General features: G+C 43.3%; 1 protein-coding gene across 2 annotated transcripts in view; it reads right to left on the minus strand.

The window, feature by feature from the left end:
- Kcnb2 (potassium voltage-gated channel subfamily B member 2) overlaps window positions 1-11,133 on the minus strand; it is a 438,135-nt gene extending 427,002 nt beyond the window's left edge. For both annotated transcript variants that reach the window (XR_005875630.1, XM_005066767.4), the window contains exon 1: window positions 10,815-11,133. The gene's annotated coding sequence lies outside the window, so the exon portion shown is untranslated. The remainder of the gene's footprint in view (window positions 1-10,814) is intronic.
- Window positions 11,134-12,213: the final 1,080 nt, after the last annotated feature.

Consider the following 12,213-nt stretch of genomic DNA (forward strand, 5'->3'; position numbering starts at 1 on the left):
TGCAGAAATAAGTTCTGTCCTTTAAAAGATGGGAGAAAAGATGTCTCTGAAGCATGAAGCTTGGCCTCATCGGTGTTTATATTCCTATTTGCTGCCCATCTCCATTCTCAATTGTGGTAGATCCTGGGTCTCCAGCCACACTCTAATGCCTCCTAGATTCTGAGAATGCCCTAGAGCTTGCCAAGAAGAGTATAAAGGGAATGTGAGTAGAAACAGGGCAGAGTTGGCACTTGGTAGTTTACCATCAGGAAAAGGAAGAAAAGTCCAGAAAGAATTTGAGAATGGCATGATCAAATTTGATATTTATAAAATATGCAAAGTGCCAAATTAATTTAAATGGTAAGAAAAGCAAGCGTCCCTGTAAGTAAGTGGTAGAGGAAGTTCAAGAAAGACAGCTTAATCACATGGTGATGGCACAAGAAATGCAACTGTCTACTGAATCTTTTCATTAGTACAAGACCACCGACTGGTTTTTCAGATAAAGGAAACTGGGTGGAGCCCTGACAGCCACCAAAGACAGAGGTTTCTCCTAAATCTCACGTTCCTACAAGTAACAGCACTCTGTGTTTTTGGTTTGGCCATTTTATTCCACACGTCTAAAATTCCAGGCACTGGTTGCTCAGACACCCTCTCCCACAGGACATTCAGCTGTATTTCGAAAGTTCCAACTCTGCCGATTGCCATTTGTCATCTACCCCATTTTCTCCAGATGTCATATCATTCCTGTCTGTCTTACCTCCTTGTATGATAGTTTCACCTTGACTGTTAAAATAGGAGGAGACTGGTATCAAGATGCAAACAGCTAAGTGCTCTGGAAAATAGAGGTGACATAGCATCTCAACTCTCCCGATTTAATGTACCACATCCCACATGCAGCTTCTCACCTTTCTTTCTCAAACCATTCATAACCCAAAGAACCCTCGTTGGTCTGCACGTAGAGTAGAGTCACTACAAACAGCATGAAAAGAGGCCTGGGGAATCCATGCCTGCTCTCAGATGGACAGGAATCCCATGAAGGTAAAGACTCAGATTGTTTAAACCCATGAGCTAGCAGAGTACTTCCTATCTGAAAAGTGCCTGACAAATATTTGCTGAGATAAAGTCGCTGAAAAGCTGCCTATAATGTAAAACTAGAGCCTCTGAGAAACAATAATAACTGTTTGTGAAAGGAAGAAAAAGAGAAAGGGAGGAAGGGAAGAAGGAAGGAAGGAAGGAAGGAAGGAGATCAACAAGAACCAGGTGTTCTTGTTGAAGTGAGACAAACGTGAGTTACATTGTTCCACATAATAAGATACCTCTGACTTTTCCAGTCATCCACTGGAACCTTGACAAAGGACAGTGGTGCAGTTCTGGATGGAGAGAAAGGATCTGGAGGAAGGGAGAGATAGCAAATGGCTGGTGCCTAGACTCCAGGGCAGTATGAGCCAGTAGAAAAGCCCTTGTGGTAAGAAATGCTACATATGTTCCAGGAGCAATGACACGTAATATTTAATTATAATTAGTTTCTTGTCTATCCTATAATTACCATCCTTTATCCAAAGGCACCCAGTCAGAGTCTGATGCATACTAGAGGCTTATAATGGTGAGGATTCAGAGAATAAAGGAAGATGTATCTCACAGGATCATGTCCCAGAGGCCTGGGAAGAGAGCCAAGGAGAAGACGGGATTATGTGGTATGCAAAGTATGGGTTAACTGGTGATTGAGCCAAATTCACACCCATTCCTCCTAATTTAATGTGAAGGAAGATGACTACCACCAAGATGGCTAAGTGTCTATCTTAATTTATGCGTCACCTTCATCTGAGAGGTTTGTCACTGACAAGCTTCCATTGAGCCAAGGATTTAATTTCCAGTCCCCATCTATCTAGGTTGCGGCTGTTTGAAAAATATTCATCAGTCGAATAGCCCCCAAAATGTTTCATATCAGAGTCAAGGTATTTAAGAAATAGTTTAGACTGATTATATGTCTGTCTGTCTGTCTATCATCTATGTTATTAATCTATCATCTGTTTATCTACCTATTGCTATCCCCGTCTTCCATCTCTGATAGCACTCTCATTTTTTATCTTTCTTTTTTTTGTTCCTCATTCTCTTTTCTCTTTATTTAACTGTTAGGGAAATATACATCAAGTTAAATAGCTGCATTCAGTGTTATTTGCAACCATTATCATTATTCTATCTTACTCAGAAATTGCAATTGGTTCCCTGAAAGAAGGTGCTGCTTTACAACAATATACATATTGTGATACTGGCCATCAGCAAGGAAACCAATGTAGAACAGAGACTTGTAGTGCAAAACTGTAGAGACTCAAGTTCCACCTGTAACTCCCAAGGAAATTATTAGAATGAACACTGTGCTTGCTCTTTACAAGTACTTTTAATGAGGTATTAACAAATTAACTGCTGGCCTTGGGAAGGAATTGCTAGTTTTATAACAGAGACAAGGGGGAGTAGCCAAAGTCTAGAAAGCAAGACCTTAAAATCTGAAGCAGCTCACTATTGACAGGATCCCAAAGAAGAGGGTCAGCTGCAGGGAGTGTTGGGTGACAGAAACTAACTCTTACCAAATGGACATCTGATAAATGAAGTTCCCTAACCATCGAAGCCTATTGTTCTGATGATTCCAAAGGTAACTGTGCTGGCTAGTTTTATGTCAACTTGACACAAGCTAGAGTCACAGGAGAGGAGGGATGCTCAGTTGAGAAAATGCTCCCATATGATTGTAAATCAGCCTGTAGAACAATTTATTAACTAGTGATTGATGGGAGAGGGACAAGCCCATTTTAGGTAGGACCCCCCTGGACTGGTGGTCCTGGATTCTAAAAGACAGCCATAAGTAAGCCAGGAAGCAGCACCCTTCCATGGTCTCTGCATCAGCTCTTGCTTCCAGGTTCCTGCCCTTCTTGAGATCCTTTCCTGACTTCCTGTGATGCTGCACAGTGATGTGGGAGTGTAACTCAAATAAACCCTCTCCTTCCCAAGTTGCTTTGAGCCATGGTGTTTCATCACATCAAGGGTAATCTTAACTAGGACACTAAACATTTGAGATTTGTGTATTTGAGACATGAGCAAAGAAAGAAAGTGATTTCAAGGAATATACAGAGGGAATGCTGCTCCCTGTGGTCAGTGGGAAAACAGAAAACATGACAGCGCAGTTTTGAGGGAAATGCACAGTTAAAGAAATTCAAAACTGACCCTAAAGAAAAGAAAAAAAGAAATCCACACCTTCCTCACCCTCTTTCAACTCTTGTTTAAATGGGTTCTTGATCTTATCCTGCCTGTATTCCACAAGAGCCTATTTGTCTCCCTGGTGTCAACCTTATCTCTCATAACTCAAGTGCCTCAAAAGTCCAGTTTAAAGATAGTCTCTAACACATGCAGGGAATTGTGTCACTTTTGCTTTTAAATTTCACATGATCCCAATAGTCTGGCCTATGGGGCAAAGCTTAAATGTTTTAGGACGGCATATAATACTGTCTTCATTTTCTTCAGCCTCCTCTGACATCAGTTTCCTACTTCTGTTAACACCAAGCCAATCCGCAGCCCAGCTCTTTTCCTGACAACGTTTTTCAAATGCTGTTCCCTCTTTCTAGACCATGCTCCATCTGCCTCCTTCTCCACCTGGAGAAGGCTTACTCATCTTTTTAAAATGAGCTTAGATGTCACTTCATCTGTGAAGGCATGTCTGACACTCCTACATAGGAAATGAAGCTCTGACAGCTCTTATCAGACCAGCCCCACCAGCCAGCCTTACACATCGCACCTACTATTGGGGTGTCTCAAGTGCTTAGCAAGCCATGTGTTTTGATCCTTTTGTTGCCAATTTTGTTTATTATTTAGCCAGCCACTAAACTCACCTTCTTACCAAAAGCTTGTGGGCCCTGATAACTCACAGATAGGTTCATCTCTCAACTCTCATCAGAGAAGCTTCTGATTAAGTAGATTAAAATTAACTCAGAGACCTACAACTGGTCAAGGAACAGAGATAACTGAAAGACTATGAAATGCCCAGTTTCAAATGGCACACCTGTATTACCGCCCCACCCTCCAACAGCTCAGGACATACTTCCCACAAGGCAGGAGAACGATTGTAAGATCCAGAAGCAGTCGATGAGTACAGAAAGTGTCTTCCAGATACAACAGAGCAATTGCAATTATGAACTCAGAGGGTGTAAAAGCATGCAAATGTCCTGCTCAAACTCGTGCCAGAGGGAAATCCCAGCATGGAGTGGAGACATAAACACGGATTCCCACTCCACTCTGAAGAGTTGATGGCTGTTTTCTTTAAGGGTATGTCAGCTTGATGGGTCAAATCACATTCCAATGAATGGCCATGTGCCCAAGATTGTGTCAACAGCACAAACTGGACTTAATGAGTTGAAAAGGAACATGAAAGATTGAGTTTTGTGGTTAAGTAAAGGGGATAGATCTAGGAGGAACCTGGAGGAGAGGGGGATATGATCAAGATACATTGTATGAATTTCTCAAACTAATAAAAAGGCCTTTAAAATAGGAGCTGAGATTGACATGTGAAGCATGCATGCTTCTAATTTAAATAAAAACATATATTGAGGAATAAGATAAAATAAAACGCTTAAGAGTTCCACCTTTTCTTGTCAGCCATCCATGCATCACAACATCAGTGGCTTCCTCTAATGGGAAAATACAGACCTAACTAGTGCTTCTGATAAGCAGGATACTGTTCCTGTTGGAGGAGTTCTGCAAAGTTGGCCAGGCCCAGGGATGCAAGTATCCTGGTCACATGTACAAAAACCTTCTGTCCTGTCCTGCAAATGTTCATATATTTCTCCGACATCTGCATAAGCAAAGCCCTGTTCATTATGTCACTGGATACTAACCTTATAGCACAACAGTATATTTTTACAGAGGAATTTTCTAGGGATGTAACTACCACATTTGGAACATCACCAGGATTTGTTCACCACTCTGGAAAACTGTCACCCTACGTAACACTGTTCGTGTTAACTGGTTCACTACTCTAGCACACCCACATTTGTTTACAGTGTACAGTTGTCACAGTTAGTGAAGGTTTATCTCACTCTTATTCTAAAATGGCAAATATACAAGTGTCATCACTATCCAAGAGAATACTCACTTATCCAAAGTCACCTTATTTCAGCTTCTCTTTTCTGCTCGGCATCTGCATCTTCAGTGGCTCTACTTCATCCTAACTTCTGACCATCTGGATCTGAGCACACACATATTGCCATACCTGCTATTTTTCTGTAAAGATATTTTTCTTTTATTTGTATTTTCTATGACAAATTATACTAGTTTAAAATAAATGTGCAGACAAATTATGTTGTGTGTAAATGTCATTTCAGGATGGCAAAGGGAGTATTAGAAAACACTGCCTATGGGAAGAGGCACTTGGTCTAACTGCAGACAGAGTCATGGCTCGAAATATATGGAGGAACTAAAACACACTGTATTTCCTTACTCTGGGACCCTTCTGCAATGCAGCTACTCAGCAGAAATGCTATGCCACCCACCAAGATCATTTAGGGTATGTTGTGGGGATTTACGCCTCTGCCTCTGTACTGAGAATACATGATGTCTTAGCACTCATCCTCACAGGACCCAGTGTGGAGAAGAAACCCAGGAGCCCTTTCAGGATGAAATACCAGATGTGAGTCCTAAAGGCATTGCTCTCAGGATGAGTTTATGAGTCACTTAATCAAAGCTCTGCACCGAGCAATCTAAGAAAGCCCTTTTTCTACTCAGAGCTGCTCATGCATTACTCTCTCCTGCCCTCCTCCTTGTGGGCCTGGACAGTACTACATCTACCTCTATACCCACTGGGGGAGTTTCATACAGAGAAGTCAATACACATTATTTAAACCAGCCATTCCCTGGGAACACTACTAGAGATAATGGTCATGGATTTTGCAACTAACGGTACTGTACTTCAAGTATTTTATTGGTTTAAAAGGCTTTGCTAATTTTGTCTGAGGACCCTGAACATCACTGAAGACTGTTTTTTTAATGGGAAAATGTAAGTTTTTAAGTGAACTTTTATACTACAAGCTAATTGCAGTCTGAGAGATAAGTGTATGTACTGTGTCACCCAGCCTATGAGACACATCTGTGTGAAAAATAAAAGTGTCAATCAATCATGATGATGAATCCAAATATTTTATTCAATGGCATCTTGCAAACAATATTTAATCATTTTTATCTTTCAGATTTAAACCAGATGGTATTTTCTACTTTAACAGAAGTAGTGGCTACTTAGGAAGAACTTTGCTTCAAATATTATTTAAGTTCTCTTGACAAATATTTCAAAGTTGGATTTTTTATTGTGCTTCCATAATTATAGTTATAAGCTGTGTAATAGAACAGACGCATTCTAAGAATATACTAGAAAGACTCTGTTCGGAGACTATGCTTCAATTTCCATTAAATACTGGGTTCATATTTTGCAAAGCAAAAGATGAGGACACTGATAAATGACTATTATATTTTCCAATATACTAATTTTCTTTTAAAGCAGAGACGTGGAACTTAAAAACTACCTGTAATGCTATGTTTTATTGGAAATAATTCACATAACTTACACATGAAATCGTACTCCTATGAGCAGAGTCTGCCAGTCAGGTCACCTGTGTTGGACACCTTTCCATTTTTTTACTGTATGTAAATCACGTGTATGCCATTACACAAGCAGAGGCCAGAAGACATCATTGACATTGCTCCTTGGGGAGGCTGCGCTCTTCCTTTGAGTCAGGCTAAGTGAGTTAGGCTGTGAGGGTAGAAATCCTCCAGCCTGGCCTCCCTAGTGTTAGGATTTCAGGCCTGGGGCACCATGTTGGCATCTTATGTGTATTCTGGAAAAAGAGCTTTATGCATGGAACCACACCCCAGCCCCCAAATTTCAAGAGTCACTATAAACATAGTGCTGTCTAGTATGCTAGTTTTCTTAGGATTGCCCCACCACCCCACCGCACCCCACCTCTGCCACCCCAAGCCGACCCCCACGGCTACAACTTGAAAGTCAGCCTAAAACTAAAGTTTCTTCTTTCAGATTCACAGTTATAACATTTATCGTGGGAGCAGGTGGAGGGGGTGGGTTTCTCTTGAACTAAACAAGCAACAATGAATTCCCCTCCATTTGGTCTTTCCCAAGCCTCCCTTTGTCCATAGAACCACACCCTTTGTAAAGAGAATACACAGCTCCCAATGAATCTAGAAGAAAAAACATACTTCCTAATTCTGTCTAGGGTTATCCTTCTCAACACGCCCTAATAGCAAAGTGGGTCACTGTGTTCCTGAACCCAAAATACCAACTTTAAAGTGACTTCTCCAATTCCTTCCTGTGTGACTCTGGATAAGGAACACCTGTGAATATTAGTTTTCACATCCCTGTGTGAAGGGCATTGGTATGGCTGCCCCATAAGGTGAATGAGGTTAAAAATGAAGATTTTGCAGTATACTTCAGACAGAACATGGCTCAACTGACTACTATGATTTTTTATTTGTTTAAAGAAGATATTATTCTGATTTTATAATGAAATCATTCTCATATACCTTGTAAGTCTAAAATGAAACATTTAGAAAACTTTTAGTATTGTTGATGATAGGGTTTTCTGAGAAGTCCTAAATTCATACTCTATGACAAATTTTCATCATCTTGTCCATGAATTTGCTTTGATTAACTTATTAATATGAAATTGTGAGATGCATTTCTACATGCAAGAAATTAGTCCTTTTGAACTGAAACTGAGATTCTCAAACTAAGAATGCAAGAGGTTTTGTTTCTTTCTCTTCTTCTACTTGAAAACTGAGGGCAGGTGTTCCATTCTGATATAGCACTCTCCTGATACAAACTTAACAAGTATTCTACCAATTCATTAACAAGTTAAGTAACCTCTTTATGATATTAAACTGGAGAGTAAAAACAGCTAAAATTTAGCCTACGGCAAAGGCAATTTTAAAGAGGTTCTCTAGGGCTTGCTTGACATGGGTCAATGGACCCTTTCTGACAACATTTGACTTTCTTCCCTAGAAACTACATTTAATGTAGAGCTGGGGAGAATATATATCTATGAAGGAAGGGAGGAAATGAGCAAAAATAAGAGTGGGCTAGACTATGGAGGCCTAGTATGGAGACACTTGTGATAGATGACTAAAAAGCCTCAAAATTGCTCTGCTTTATAAAGTTTATTGTATCACCCATGGAGTGATATGACCATAAAGTCTTACCTTAAAAAATACTCTTGAAATTCAAAGACCACACATATAACCCATATGTACTTTGCCCAGCTCTGAAGGCCTTTATGAAATTAGCAGACCCAGTGCTTTTTTTTTTGCAAATCCTACTTGATGACTACATGACCGTAAGAAAACCCTAAGAGATATTCTGAAGTAAACAGAATACCCTAATCTTATCTGTCTACTTTAGAATACACATGGGGAAATTACCTCTCAGTTTAGAATTTTCCTTAGTAATTAGTCTATAAGAGACAGCAAATTTCAAGGAATTAATCAAAGGAAAAACACGCACTGGCATGGAATGAAATATATTCTGTGGATTTCCTAGGTTGCCAGTAACATGATTTACTTTCATAAGATGTAGACCTGTGCAGTGACCTCTCTACAAGCAGTTCAAAAAAACCACACATTTTTCTCAAGAAACAAAGTGCTTTTCAGTGTTCCACAGACTTAGACATTTTTAAGCATTCAGACAAGTCTAACAAAAATCTGATCAAATATGCCTCTAAGTTGCCAAGAAATGTGATTGAACCCACTTCCTGCAATTTCATTTTGTCTAGCAATCTTATTCTTGAACATCTTAGAAGAGCAGGCTAAGCTCCCATTCCCCCACAGCATCAACAAGAACACATTAAAAGACAAATCAAAAGCATTGATAAGGTGATCGTTTCTACCAGTCGATCTGAATGGTTAGTAAACAAACATGCTCGGAGAACTTAACTGTGGGATAAGGGGTGAAAATTAATTTGGAAACAGTGTCAAGTGATGCACAGATTAAGTCTTTTCAAGAACGGGGGGGGAATACAAGAGGATGGAAACCCATAGTGAAGCCGAAAACACCAAGTAGCAAGCAGTAGAGTCATTTTCCTGGAACCCATGTGTAGCGGCTTGTGTAAGAGGGAGACTTGGGGACACTGAGCTTGAAGGGAAAGGTGAAGGCTGAAGGAGAAAGTAAGAAAAGAGAACTGCCAAGTGGTTCATGCCTTTCTCCAAAGGTCTGTGTAGTGCCAGAGGAAGGAGAATGTGTTAGACAGAATCCTGTTTGTGGTAAACAACTGCTCTGAGACTGGAGGCACTCCACGAACGAGCAAATCACAGGCTAGGCTTCCTGAGTGCACACGAACACTTAGAAGTGACCCGACCCCTTTACATTTGAGGAGAAGTCAGTGGGTTGTTTCCATACTGGACCTTCAGTATTTTCTGAGTCTCTGTAGCTACACAAGTAAACCCCATTCTAAAAACAACACCCAAGGCAGCAAAACTTAAAAAAAAATTACACTTATATTCATACTGGGCTGAACTTACTGAACTGTTGCAATTCTGGTTAATTTATAACTCTCTCGGTATCTATATGTTTTATTCACATATTAAAAGATGAGTGTGGGGCAATTTTATATTTATTGATGCACCCTGCTCATGAATCTAGAATTAAATATACAAAACTTTACGATGTGAGCAATTTTGGCATTTTACTGTCTTTTCAAGTTCTAGCCTCTGAGTCGTTCAGCACTGGCAGATAAGACTCCAGAAATCTGACCAAAATCTATTATTTGCTAATTCTGTGCAATTTGCTACCACTGGTAATAAGCAAGAGGTTTCTGTCCCACCCAATGCTAGACATTTAAAAACACTAACAGTAAAATATTTACTTTTCTTTTGGGCTGGGCTTGAAAACACTCAGATTGTCAACAAAACCCTAAAACCAATCAATACAAAAAATAGAAATTTGCAGTGCTATTTAAAATATTGACATTATTGCATGACTTGATTAGATGGAGTGTTGACCCTGAATGCAATTACCTCAATGACTGCCGTGCAGATTAAAATTTCCCAGTATTTAATCTTATCTGCGTTATTCCTGTTAAAACACTTGTGCAGTCATAGTTTTTGCATAAATGTCATGTTTATACACATTGCACATTGGCACTTTTTATGAATGGATACAAACAAATGCTCCTAATGTGAGAAAATGGATGGCATGGAGGGACACTATCTTGAAAAGGCTCATTAGGTCTCAGGAGCAGATGATGAGGCAAATGGTGGGTGTCTTTAGGTGCCACTCAGGGCAACTGTATTTCCAAGTCCCCTCTGCAGAACGTGTTGGAGACAGCCTTGGAGAGCTTTCCTTAGAGATCTGTTCTAGCTAGCTCCTGGGAACCAAGACCACTCACCATTAAGGAATAAACGCATGCATATCTCTGTGTTCTGAGGACTGTGCATACAACTGAGACAGCACGCTCGCTAAGTCTAGTCCCACAAGTGTGTGCCTGCAAGTGAGGCATTTACCAACAAATGAACAGGAACAGAAGGCAACAGGGGCTCCTCTCCTACATACAGCAGTTCTCATCCTTTTGGTCAAGGTAGGCTTGTCAGGGACTCACACTTGCGTGTCTTCCCCATCAGGAAGAAGCCTTGCATTTATAACCAGTCAGGGCTAACAACCCGATCAGCTTTGTATGGAAGTCCACTAGGAGCCATATGGCAGTTTCCAGTTCCTTTAGCAACTCAAGTCTGGCAGGCTGTCACGGAGAAGCATCTCTAAAGAAGAGCTCTTGGGGAGCAGCAATGCCAGGGCCACTTACCTAGCTCCCACAGACCCCCGCTCCACTCAGCCAGCAGCTCTGGCTCCTGTGCCACAAAGGGCTGTGGGATTCCCCGCTCCCTCGGAGGGCTCCTCTCCTGCGAAGGTCCCTTTCGTCAGAGATGTGTCGCTGGAAATCCCCCTCCCCTCCACAGAGAGGAGGGTCTCCCCGGCTGGCTGGAGCTCCTGGCGGCTTTCCTTCTCTTTACATCCCTCACTCTGGTCCGAAGTCTCTAGTAAGAAGGTTCACTGAAGACTCACTGGGAGGAAGCGAAGGCATCCTCTGAAAAGAACAATAATCTTCCTCTCATCAGCCCCTTTCCCCGCGTGGAGCCCCCATCCCCCTGCCGCCGCCGCCCAGATAAGACAGGGCTGGAGTGAAGGGGGAAAAAAAAATCAAGAGGTGCTCTGCGCTCCGGGCCAGCCCTGGACTTGGCTCTGGATCCTGCAGCCCCAGGCGCGGCGGAGACCGGCGGGGGCGGCGGGGGCTCGGTGGCACTCGGTGGGTGTGTGTCTGTGTAGCAGCGGCGCTAGCTGCGCGCGAGAGGCCAGGCTGGCCGCTCCGGGGTGCGGGTCCTCCGCCCCGCAGCTCTCTGGCCGGGCGCGCACACTCGCCCGCGGCCACCCAGCCTGGCGCTCCGCCTCCCGCGCTCCGCGCACCCGCAGGCTGGGCGGCCGCCGCCGCCTCTCTCTCTCTCTCTCTCTCTCTCTTTCTCTCTTTCTCTGCGTCTCCTCCTCCCGCAGCTCCCAGGCAATCGCGGCTCCCGGGGTGGGCGGCCTGGCTGCGCTGCTGGCCAGGCACCTCCAGGGAACGCCAGGCTCGGCCTCGAGCCGCCAGGGCTGTGCGCTCGCCAGGCGACAGCGCCCCCGGTGCCCAGGGCGCGGCCGGGGCGCGGGCGATCGGGCGCCGCCCACACCTCGCCGGGATCCTCCCTAGGCTCCCGCCGCTGCTTTGGTCCAGGCTCCACACCCACCTGCCTCTCCGCGTGGCTTCCACACTGCTGCACCCCACAAGGGGGCCTCAGCCCCGGGGCCACAGCAAACACACCGCCGGGAAAGCCCTGGGAAGCCCTGCGGAGACGCTCCGGTGGCTCCACGGATTTCCTGGCCCTTCTCTGGCTATGCTCTCCCGCCGCTGACCCCTAAGCGACCAGAAGCCTGGCTTCCTGTTCCACCATGGGGCACTGGGGCCAGGACATATGACTCCTGAAGAATGAGCCCCAGTGTGTTTTCCCATAAGAGAAACTCCCGGAATAAACGGGAGACCAGGTGAAATGCGACTTCACTCCGAGATCTTCCAGCTCCACTCCGGACCATCCCTACCTAGTCAAAGTCAACCAGCTTTTCTGTGTTTTAGGATAAAGCTAGGTGGGAGGCTTTGACTCTTACTTCCCATGGGG

The sequence above is a fragment of the Mesocricetus auratus genome, unplaced genomic scaffold (assembly GCF_017639785.1).
Source record: "Mesocricetus auratus isolate SY011 unplaced genomic scaffold, BCM_Maur_2.0 Super-Scaffold_6730, whole genome shotgun sequence".
Lineage (NCBI taxonomy): Eukaryota > Metazoa > Chordata > Mammalia > Rodentia > Cricetidae > Mesocricetus > Mesocricetus auratus.